Consider the following 12,427-nt stretch of genomic DNA (forward strand, 5'->3'; position numbering starts at 1 on the left):
ACTTGGCTCGTGAAATCTCCAAGACTAAGTGCGACCACAGGGGCAAGGTTGGACTAGATGAGCTTTGGAGGTCCCTTTCAACCCAAACTCCTCTAGGAGTCAAAGTGCATGCATGGATACTTGCAGAATTAGGTGTGCACCAAACAGCTCCTGAGCCTGAACATGATTCTCCCCTTCTGCTCTGCTCATGTGAGACCACACCTGCAGTACTGTGTCCAGCTCTGGAGCCCTCAGCACAAGAAAGACATGGAACTGTTAGAGCAGGTCCAGAGGAGAGTCTCATGAAGGTGACCAGAGGGCTGCAGGACTTCTGTGAAGACAGGCTAAGAGAGTTGGCTTTGTTCAGCCTGGAGAGGATGGAAAGGAGAATGAGATGACAGTATGAGATGACAGTATTGTCCTGCTCTGGCAGGGGGGCTGGACTTGATGATCTCCTTGGGTCCCTTCCAACCCCTAATATCCTGTGAGACATCATGTACTCAACCCCATCAAAAACAGTTTCAGTCAAGAGCAAGGAAGTAACCACTATGGTGAATTCTACTCTATAGATTCCATTTAAAAACCTAGACAAATGTCAACGCAGTAATGTTGACCTGCAGTATGGACTTGTTAATGTATTGCCAAACTATAAAATCAAAGAGAAGTACTCTGCCTCCACGATGGGGATAACAGCATTTCCTCTCACTATACGTTAACAACTGGGCTCATACTGAACATAATAGAAAGTTAATTACCTCAGTTGAATATCCTGGCTTTACCCAACCATGCTCAGATGTTTCACTGACATTTTTGTGTTAAAGAAGGAAGGAATTTTTCAGGAAACCTAATGTCAACATCCTAGTTGAAATGTATTCATAACTGTGTGACAAAAAGGAATAATCAGGATCTGAACCAAGAAAGAGCTTTAAGGAAGTTTTTAAGAGACAAAGCTTTCACATCCAGATCACTCAGAAAAATAAAAACTCACATGGACTTTTGGAATGAGCACCCCATTTCAGCCATCTCTTGACTACAGACAAAACAGAGGTGGAGATTACCACAGTCTTTTTTATCACTGTAGTCTTCTTTATTCTGCTCATGCTATGAAACCTAGACCTGATTGTGACTGTTTAGACCATCATAAACTACGTATCACTATGGAAGTACATAAAACTTTGCTTGTTTCTCCTGCCAGAGGTTATATAAGGTCACTAGAACATCAGTGAACTCTATTCCTGGAGAGGTGAAAATCCTCAAGACTACTTTTCTACGTGTTTAAACAATTTTAAGGCATTTAAAAAGTAATTTGACTTCAGCAGCATTTAAACATGTGGTTAAGGTATGTGCTGAATCGGAGCCTTTACTTAGAATCATAGAATCAACCAGGTTGGAAGAGACCTCCAAGATCAGCCAGGCCAACCTAGCACCCAGCCCTAGCCAGTCTTCTAGACCATGGCACTAAGTGCTTCATCCAGGCTCTTCTTCAACACCTCCAGGGGCAGTGACTCCACCACCTCCCCGGGCAGCCCATTCCAATGCCAATCACTCTCTCTGCCAACAGCTTCCTCCTAACATCCAGCCTGTACTTTCCCCAGAACAACTTGAGACTGTGTCCCCTTGTTCTGTTGCTGGTTGTCTGGGAGAAGAGACCAACCCCCACCTGGCCACAGCCTCATCTCCGGTGGTTGTAGACAGCAATGAGGTCACCCCTGAGCCTCCTCTTCTCCAGGCTAAACAGGCCCAGCTCCCTCAGCCTCTTCTCATACAGTTTGTGTTCCAGACCCCTCACCAGCTTTGTTGCCCTTCTCTGGACATGTTCCAGCACCTCAACATCTCTCCTGAATTGAGGGGCCCAGAACTGGACACAGTACTCAAGGTGTGTTCTGACCAGTGATGAGTACAGGGGAAGAATAACCTCCCTTGTCCTACTGGCCACACTGTTCCTGATGCAGGCCAGGATGCCATTGGCTCTCTTGGCCACCTGGGCACACTGCTGCCTCATCTTCAGCCTACTATCTATTAGTACTCCCAGGTTCCTTTCTAATCTGAGGTAGGATTTTTTCAAAATTGATATTGTTTATAATTTTGACATGCAAAACTCTCACTACCCACCCAGTAATTTTTAACAGTAGTTATCAGCTTCTTCGCAACGGTCATGAAAGGAGTTTACAAAGGAAGAGCTGGATCTAGAACAAGTAACTACCAATAATACAACATTAAACCATTAGAACTGCAAGACGAGTTCTTGTGGTCAATATACCATTTGCCCTTGCCCACTAGATGGATTCAAGAGGCTCCTTTCTGTTTAAGACAGAAGGCAAGGATTCGATTAGATTCAATTACAGAGTTTTGTGTATTTACAGGTGTTGATCTGTTGGAAGGTAGGAGAGCCCTGCAGAGGGACCTGGACAGGCTGGATGGGTGGGCAGAGGCCAATGGGATGAGATTGAACAAGGCCAAGTGCAGGGTTCTGCACTTTGGCCACAACAACCCCAAGCAGCGCTATAGGCTGGGGACTGAGTGGCTGGAGAGCAGCCAGGAGGAAAGGGACCTCGGGGTACTGGTAGATAGTAAGCTGAAGATGAGCCAGCAGTGTGCCCAGGTGGCCAAGAGAGCCAGTGGCATCCTGGCCTGCATCAGGAACAGTGTGGCCAGTAGGACAAGGGAGGTTATTTTTCCCCTGAAGTACTTGAGTCCTGTGTCCAGTTCTGGGCCCCTCAATTCAAGAGAGACGTTGAGGTGCTGGAACATGTCCAGAGAAGGGCAACAAAGCTGGTGAGGGGCCTGGAACACAAATCCTATGAGGAGAGGCTGAGGGAGTTGGGCCTGTTTAGCCTGGAGAAGAGGAGGCTCAGGGGTGATCTTATTACTGTCTACAACTACCTGAAAGGACATTGTAGCCAGGTGGGGGGTGGCCTCTTCTGCCAGGCACCCAGCAACAGAACAAGGGGACATAATCTTAAGTTGTGCCAGGGGAAGTCTAGGCTGGATGTTAGGAGGAAGTTGTTGGCAGAGAGAGTGATTTGCCATTGGAATGGGCTGCCCAGGGAGGTGGTGGAGGCACCATCCCTGGAGGTCTTCAAGAAAAGCCTGGATGAGGCACTTAGTGCCGTGGTCTACTTGACTGGATAGGGCTGGGTGATAGGTTGGAGTGGCTGATCTTGGAGGTCTCTTCCAACCTGGTTGATTCTATGATTCTACACATAAAAATACTATTTCCTGACTTGCAAGGCTAACTACAGCTTCCAGACAGTAACCAAAACACCTGCAGGGAGTTCTGTTGAAGTCTTGTCAGCCACTGAGTCTTCGGTCTTCCCAGGCTCTTAGCAGGGGTGCTGGGAGAAAGCAATCTCTGACTTGGTTTTGGTTCCTCTTGGCTCCAGACTCAGCAGGGAGGCTTGCAGAGGAGTAGGCAGGATGTGTTGCTGATGTGCAGTCTTGTCAGGAGACTTGCAGGTGTCACATTGGCTGAGCAAGCCTATTCAGTGGAGGCACTTGGTGCCTACTACTGGTGAGCTCGAAGCAGTTTCCAGGCAGACAAGTCCAAAGTATCAGAGTTTGTTACTTCGTGGCAAAGTTATCTTATAGCTTAGTAAACATAATGCTGTAGAGCACAGCAAGGTGCAACAGCAGTGAGGCACTGCCAGAAGCAGAGAGCACATTAGGCAGAAACAATGGTGGCAGCAGCAAGAATGCTGTCCCTACCTGCTCATCTCTTTTATCAATGTAGCCCAAATCTAATGGGCCTTTGAACACAGGTTTTGCCAATCAGAATGGCAGTTAGCCAATCTTAACCATAGTAGGTGTGTGTGGGTACCCTTGAAACAATTTTGGACAGACATGGTGGCATTCCTTTCCCATGGTTGCTTCTCCCAACATCAGAAGGAGAGAGCAGAAAAATATGTCTGGGCAAGCCAGGATATGTTCACGCCTATACTGGCCTGTTCATGCCTTCCAGGAAAGGCATAACACCCAGAGTCCATAGAAATGAAACATCTTCTAGAGCCTGAAGTTAGGCTGAGGACCCACAACACAGGCACAAAAAAAGAATATAGAGACTGAAGAATGTAGAGACTGCCTGAATTTCAGAGATCTCCTAGAGAGCATATAGCAAATTGTATCACAGTATCACAGTATCACAGTATCACCAAGGTTGGAAGAGACCTCACAGATCATCAAGTTGTAATAAAGAGAGAGATAAACTGGGCTCACCTGACTTCTCCAGTTTTGGATCAGCTGCTTAATCAATTTCCTATGGTTTTCTTTCTCAATGGGAACAGTGCAGTGACTGTACTAAGTCTGCATTCTTCCAGCAGCTTCCTTCAAGACAAATTTTACTGTGTACAAGGAAAGACTCTCTCTCTGAGGTAATTAATATGTCATTTACTTTTTGAACAGTGATGTTCTTCAAGCCACCTGTCCCATGTCCTTGCACAATAACATAAAAAAAAAATACTGTGTACATGATAAGCAAAGCATTTGAGATTGGAATATGCTTCAGGACATGTTTTTGGCTAAGCCTCCAAGACATGAACATTCTGGTTCAAATGAAAAAAATACATCATTTTTACTGCTACTGACCATGGTTTTATAAAAGTTCTTTGAAAGCACATATTTTTTTCTTAAAGCTTTTTATACCACTGTTAAACTTATTTTATTAAGCAACAGTCAACTCAGATGCAGCTTAAAAAAAAAATACAGTGACTTATTGTTTTATTTAATAGCCATAAGGATTTAATTCTAGGTCAGTACCTTGCAGAAACATGCAAACATGGCAGTGATGGACTGGCACACAGACAAAGTAACTTTACAACAAGCAAGAGCTGCCATTTATATGTTATGAATACTTTCCAAAACTCTCCCCTCTGCACTCCCCATCAATGACAGCAGCAGCCTCTTTAAGTAACAGACCATCTGAACACTTGCTTTTGTGGAAAGTGCAATACATGAATAAATCCTATCTGCTCCTTGAAAACCTCTTTTTTGTTAGTTTAAGTGGGAATTAAATGATCAAATTCCAAAGTGGAAAGGGCTGTTTTGTTGCTTAAGGAAACTGGACTAAAAAAAAAAAAACACACTATCTGGCAGAACAAGACTACAATGACAGAGTCAGATTTCCAGATAGGTTTTATTGAAAGTGTGCTTGGCAATAGTTTCTGCTGTGGAAGTGGGACCAACAATGGGACTGTATCGACTTGTGCCAAAGGCAGATTTGCTCATTGGCCTTAAAAACTGATTTCTTGTTTATAGCAAGGACTGAGTCAGTGGCAGGGAGGTGGTGGTGAAAGTCAAGCAAGTCTTAAAAAACTGATTTAATTGCTCTGATGACTTTTTAAAGAAGTACTGCTGGAGAGCTGCACTTCCTGATGAAAATCTGCAAATACTGCCTTTAAGAATCATAGAATCAGCCATGTTGGAAGAGACCTCCAAGATCATCCAGTCCAACCTAGCACCCAGCCCTAGCCACTCAACTACACCATGGCACTAAGTGCCTCAGCCAGGCTCTGCTTGAACACCTCCAGGTACGATGAATCCACCACCTCCCTGGGCAGCCCATTCCAATGCCAATCACTCTCTCTGGTAACAACTTCCTCCTAACATCCAGCCTATACTTCTCCCGGCACAACTTGAGACTGTGTCCCCTTGTTTTGTTTTGTTGCTGGTTGCCTGAGAGAAGAGGCCAACCCCCACCTGCCTACAACCTCCTTTCAGGTAGTTGTGGGCAGCAATGAGGTCGCCCCTGAGCCTCCTCTTCTGCAGGCTGCACACCCCCAGCTCCCTCAGCCTCTCCTCATAGGGTTTGTGTTCCAGGCCCCTCACCAGCTTTCTTGCCCTGCTCTGGACACATTGCAGCACCTCAACATCTCTTTCCAGAGCTGTCCGAGTCTAGTCTGCATGATTTCCAAAGTGTGGGGCGGAGGGTAACACCGAAACATCACAAACTAAAATAAGGATCTAGGCAGCATCAGGAGTTTGTTGGTGGGGTTATTAACATGAGTGAAAAAGATCTTAAAAGAAACATGTCACATCTTAGGGAACAGATAATGGCATAACTAACAAACCTGTACTGCAACATGCTACTGTTTCTCCTTTATTGTCTTCAGGCACATTCCAAAGTCTTTAATCGTAACATGCACGTTGTTATGTAAATGAATCCATCATGTTCTTCTGGTTTGTCACTTTCAATCTAATTATGTAAATGAATGCATCAATATATACTTGCAGGGATCAATAGACCACTCATCCAAAGTGTTTCCTTCCCACATGGCATTGCAGACCACTTTCTAAAATACAGCCAGGGAAATCTGAGTATTATGGTGGCCAGTTGTCCTAGAAAGACCTCTCCAGATTGCTATTTCCCAGCATGTAAGCCTCCCACGCTACAGATGAGGCAACTGAAAAAACAGGATCATGCTTCCATGGGACACTAAAAAATCTTGGTCCTGGGCAGCAGCAAGATCTATGCTTCTGAACAAAGCTTCTGAGATAGGGCACAACATAGAATCATAGAATCAACCAGGTTGGGAGAGACCTCCAAGATGCCAACCTAGCACCCAGCCCTAGCCAGTCAACTAGACCATGGCACTAAGTGCCTCATCCAGGCTTTTCTTCAACACCCCCAGGGATGGTGACTCCACCACCTTCCCGCGCAGCCCATTCCAATGCCAATCACTCTCTCTAGCAACAACTTCCTCCTAACATCCAGCCTAGACTTCCTCTGGCACAACTTAAGATTACGTCCCCTTGTTCTATTGCTGGGTGCCTGGCAGAAGAGACCAACCCCCACCTGGCTACAACCTCCCTTCAGGTACTTGTAGGCAGCAATGAGGTCACTCCTAAGCCTCCTCCAGGCTAAAGTGACAGCAGCTTTGTTGCCCTTCTCTGGATATGTTCCAGCACCTCAACATCTCTCTTGAATTGAGGGGCCCAGAACTGGACACAGCACTCAAGATGTGGCCTGACCAGTGCTGAGTACAGGGGAAGAATAACCTCCCTTGTCCTACTGGCCACACTGTTCCTGATGCAGGCCAGGATGCCATTGGCTCTCTTGGCCACCTGGGCACACTGCTGCCTCATCTTCAGCCTACTAACTACCAGTACCCCGAGGTCCCTTTCTTCCTGGCTGCTCTCCAGCCACTCTGTCCCCAGCCTGTAGTGCTGCTTGGGGTTATTGTGGCCAAAGTGCAGAACCCTGCACTTGGCCTTGTTCAGTCTCATCCCATTGGCCTCTGCCCACCCATCCAGCTTGTCTAGGTCCCTCTGCAGGGCTCTCCTACCTTCCAATAGATCAACAGCTATGTTAAGCACCCAGAACCACCCTGCAAAAACAGGAGAGACAAGCCTACCTATACAGAAGTCATGGCTGTACTTCATTTTGCACACACTAAACAAATATTCTGGAGTGGGAAAAATGTAAACACAACACTGGCCATTATTAGTATGCCATACTGATGAACATGACACTCTTTGGCAGCTAGATCTCTCCAGATCAGTGTCACTGTGCACCTGTCAGTCTCTATATTACAAAACCAAGACAGAAATAACCTGAGCAGGTCTGCTAAGTTTCCCAAAGCACTAAAACCAGAATGTGACTTGACGTGCAGTATTTCTGTACCACAGCAATAACTACTTGTCCTTGTTCTTTTGCAAGCTTTCTGTTAAATGAGTACACAGAAATAGCACCATTAAAAAAAAACCAAACCAATGACAATGAAATGAGTATACAAACTAAGCAAATGCAGAGATCTTCACAGCATGAATTCATGTTTGATCCAAGCAACTAGAAGTACTTGTATTTGCACTACTAATAATTGTATCATTAATAAATGGTCATCGACTTGTTTATAGTTGAAAACACAGAGGAAAAATGGGGATTCATGTTGTGCATCCCTGTAAAGGTGACCATCTTCACACCATATCCCTTATTCCAATGATCCAGTTTCTTGTGAGCCAAGAGGCTTGTACATACTCATTGACAATTTCAGTCTTGGTAGGTTCCCTAGAAAAATTCATAGCAGCAAATTATACACGAAACTTGCAAACTAGGTGTTACAGTGGATACAGTGTGGTGTAAAAATCCAACCCTGATTGTAAAAACACCAAATGCCAAACATATCTGTAACTCAGAATACTTAAAGGAAGTCATGCTTTGATTAAGTTCAAAAGAAAAACACATGTATGAAACTTTTTTAAATTAAAGCCTTATTATAGTACGAAGAAAGCCCACTTGAAGTAATTAAAGGACTTGGCCTTCTGCAGTGAGAAGTTGCAGCCACTGCCATCATTCAGTCTTCTCAGATGCAGAACAGAAATAGAGCAGATGTAGGAAACTAAAACAGACCAAGCAAGAATCATAGAATCAAATAGGTTGGAAGAGACCTCCAACATCATCCAGTCCAACCTAGCACCCAGCCCTAGCCAGTCAACCATGGCACTAAGTGCCTCAGCCAGGCTTTTCTTGAACACCTCCAGGGACAGTAACTCCATCACCTCCCTGAGCAGCCCATTCCAATGCAAATCACTCTCTCTGCAAAGAACTTCCTCCTAACATCCAGCCTATACTTTCCCCAGCACAACTTGAGACTGTGTCCTCTTGTTCTATTGCTGGTTGCCTGGGAGAAGAGGCCACCCCCCACCTGGCTACAATGTCCCTTCAGGTAGTTGTAGACAGCAATGAGGTCAGCCCTGAGCCTCCTCTTCCCCAGGCTAAACAACCCCAGCTCCCTCAGCCTCTCCTCATAGAGTCTGTGTTCCAGGCCCCTCACCAGCTTTGTTGCCCTTCTCTGGACACTTTCCAGTACCTCAACATCTCTCTTGAATTGAGGGGCCCAGAACTGGACACAGTACTCAAGGAGCCTGAATCAGTAACTGTAATCCAGAAGGAAATCATTAGAACTTACTATGTGGTATAGACTGCCATGTGCTGGCCCCCCCAAAACTAAATACTATTTTCCTTTCTCCCCATATCCCCACAATTTTAGGAAGGCTTTGGTTTTGTCACAAGATGTCTATTTCTCATTTACACATTTAATCACCCTTTTTTGCCCAAAGAAATAAATTTCTTGGCTGCAGTTCTCTTACTGGAATCTTTTATCTTCCACAATTCATAATGTTCAGAGAACAAGTGGAAGAAGAAGAAAATGCTATATGTGAAATGTATTGAGACTGCATGCTATGAGTTTAGTCTGGTGAATCTATGGATGAGTTTTCAATACCATTCTGACATCATACCAGCTTTAAAATGAAAGTGCTGCCTGGAGTGAAGTATCATGGGGCTTGGAGTTCAGACTGTAACATGAAAAGCTTCTCGTTTCCAGTTGCTGCTTTCAGTTTCCAGTTTTGGGGGCTTGGTCTTGTCTGCTGGACTGGTTGCAGGCTTGGAGAGAACTGTTTTTCTTGCTGTCTTTTGCTGCTGCTTCAGCTTTTGCTGTGCTTTTCAGGGAAACAGGCCACAGTAACTGTACTTCCTACTATCTCATTAAACTCCTTATCTCAACCCAGAGCTTTTTGTGTCATTTTCTCTCCCAATTTGTGGGTGGCAGGGGGGTTTCTTGTTACAGCAGGCTGTAACCAGGACAGTCTATTTTGGGAGCCAAACACGTGACAAAGGACAAAGAAACAAGATATAAGAGGATGCAATTAAGGCTCATTACATCAATTTTGTGTAAGTTGGGTGTTTTTTTTCCTCGAGTATGCTTGCTATGGTGATGCATTTGCTCTCTGAGGGCAGCTGGTGTCAATGTGCTGGGGCCCATTCTGGTTACATTATAGAAAACCTTATGTACTTGTATTTAGTGTGCTCTTTCTGGTGAGGCTTACCATCTCAGGGGAAAGGCTTAAACCTCTGGTGTTGCTGTGCTGGTTACTGGTATGTTATGGTATGGTTATTTCACTAGCCACTTGTAATCTCACTAACTTAGTACAGTTCTGGAGCACACAACACAAGAAGGACATGGAACTGTTGGAGCAAGTCCAGAGGAGGCCACCAAGATGTTCAGAAGGATGCAGCAGCTCTGCTATGAGGACAGGCTACAAGAGTTGGGGCTCTGCAGCCTGGAGAAGAGAAGGTTTTGAGGAGACCTTGTAGTAGCCTTACAGTATCTGAAGAGGGCCTATAGGAGGGCTGAGGAGGGACAATTGACAAGGTCTTGTAATGGCAGGATGTGGATAATGGGTTTAAACTGACAGAGGGGAGACTTAAACCAGATATTAGGAAGAAGTTCTTTACAGTGAGGGTGGTGAGACACCAGCACAGGTTGTCCAGGGAGGCTGTGGATGCTCCCTCCCTGGAGGTGTACAAAGCCAGGCTGGATGTGGCCTTGGGAGATCTGTTCTAATGGGAGATGTCCCTGCTGATGGTGAGGGGTTGGAATTAGATGATCTTTGAGGTCACTTCCAACCTAAACCATTCTATCATACTATGAATGAATGGCCTAGGTCTTCTTCAGCGCCACGCAGGTCTTTCTTGAGAATACCACCTGGCAATCTGCCCCGAGGCTGGATTGCCAGGGTGTATGGAGAGCATCAGCAAGTGCCTAGGATTGTGGTTATTTCTGATTTCTTGGAATTTCACCCCTAAACAAGTACAAAATCCTGACAAAATGGTAAAATATTTGGAGGAAATGAGTTCTTAGCCTGGAAGTTACTGAGTGTTTGGGCCTGGCCCATGTCATTTGAGCTCTCAGAGGCAAGATAAGGTCTCTGGACCAACAGGCAGACTAGCAGGCACTTTGGCTACTCAGACCCCAAAAGCAGGCATGGCAGCTGTATCAAAGTAGCCTGTGCCAGTATCAGTGACCCATGTACAGAAAAAGAAATTTACAAGAGAAGAAACTCATCTGGTAAAGGATGAGGATTAATCAGGGTCATCGGTGGAACCAGAGGAAGAGCCAGAAGTGGTCACTTGGTCTTTATCCCTGGCCTTGAAATACGGCTAAAGACAAACAGCTGATGAAACAGCTAGTAGGCTCCAGCAACATGAGGGAAGTCTCTCTTCCTCTTTACAGGCCTGTGTTTCATCTGTGAAAGAACTGTCCCACAAAGTCAAATCCAAGAGAACATGTCCTGTTCCCCACCTGTATGGTCCTGTGTATCAGCCACGAGGAGCAGGTGCTTCCCTGTCCAAGGGAAAGAATCTGGGACGTACACACCACAGCATACCCTGTGGTTTTGCTTACACAACCATGGGGAGGACATGTCCTAGCTGCACAGCTCTATGAATTACAAGAAAAATATCTCCAGAAGAATGCTGCCCAGTTTCCAGTGGAAAATTGCTCAAAAAGAGCAGAACAACTGTTACTGCTTCTGATCCTTCTGAAGGAATATCCAAATCACCTTCACAAGATACAAGTGGTTCCAACCAGGATTAGAGGAGCCCTGTCCTAACCAGATGCAGGAGTCAGACAGCTGGGTTTATTGGACAGTCTGGATCCAACAGTTTGGTGAGTTGAAAACACAAACAAAACACAGCTTTAGTAGATACAGGTGTACAAGTAGATATGCAATACAAGAGTACTCTGATGCCATCAAAACCATGAGGCATGGAGCCATATGACGGGGAGATCCCAAGAGCTGGATGTGTTGGAAGCCACACTTGGAAGGGTGGAAGAAGTCACTAGAATCAACCACCCCAGGAGTGGAAAACAACCCCACTATTTTGGCTGATCATGAACTGATCCAGATTGTACTGTAACAGGGTGAAGCTCCAGAGCATCTGCAGTAACAAGTCTTCTGTGTACTACAAGGCAATCTCATTTGGAATGAGAATGGACAGTAACTGACATATGATGTGTGCTGTTTGATGTTAAACACGGCTGGATATGATGTAGATGGTGTAGAATAAGGGGTGGAGAATGTCATGGGTTTAGCCAACTGAGTCTGTGGACGAGTACTCACCACCATGCTGCTGTCATGACAGCATTACAAAGTGCTGGTCAAAGTATCACGAGGCTTGGAGTTTGGACTTTAAGATAAGACTCCCTAATTTCCAGTTATTGCTTCCTGATTCCAGTTTTGGGAAGCTATTCTTTTCTGCTAGGCTGGCTGTGGGCTTCATGGGTGAGGGAGCCATTTAATTGCTGCTTTCTGATGCTGCTTCTGCTATTGCTGTGCTTTTCTGGCAATTAGGCTAAGGTGATAGTACATTGTATCATCTCACTAAACTCTGTACTTCAAGGATGTGTGTGTGGGCATACCTGAGAGGGTGAGTTGTCTTCAACTAGGACACTGCAAAAGGAATCTCATTCACACAAAAATTCTACTGCCAAACTTCAATCCAAACAACAAACAGTTGGGAGAACACTACCATCTGCAAGATTTTAAACTCAGTCGTCAGAGTTCTGGTTCAAAGTAATCCATTAGAAAGGCAATTTATCTTACCTTCTATGCCATTAATCTAATGTCCATGGGGAAAAACAGCCCAAAGATTAATGCCTTTTGGAGTGTGCAA

At 45.2% G+C, this 12,427-nt stretch overlaps 1 protein-coding gene across 3 annotated transcripts in view; it reads right to left on the bottom strand.

Moving 5' to 3' along the window:
* Positions 1-12,427, bottom strand: part of RAI14 (retinoic acid induced 14) — a 112,158-nt gene that overhangs the window by 37,802 nt on the left and 61,929 nt on the right. The window lies entirely within an intron of this gene.

This window comes from Pogoniulus pusillus, chromosome Z (genome assembly GCF_015220805.1).
Source record: "Pogoniulus pusillus isolate bPogPus1 chromosome Z, bPogPus1.pri, whole genome shotgun sequence".
In the NCBI taxonomy this organism is placed as follows: Eukaryota; Metazoa; Chordata; class Aves; order Piciformes; family Lybiidae; genus Pogoniulus; species Pogoniulus pusillus.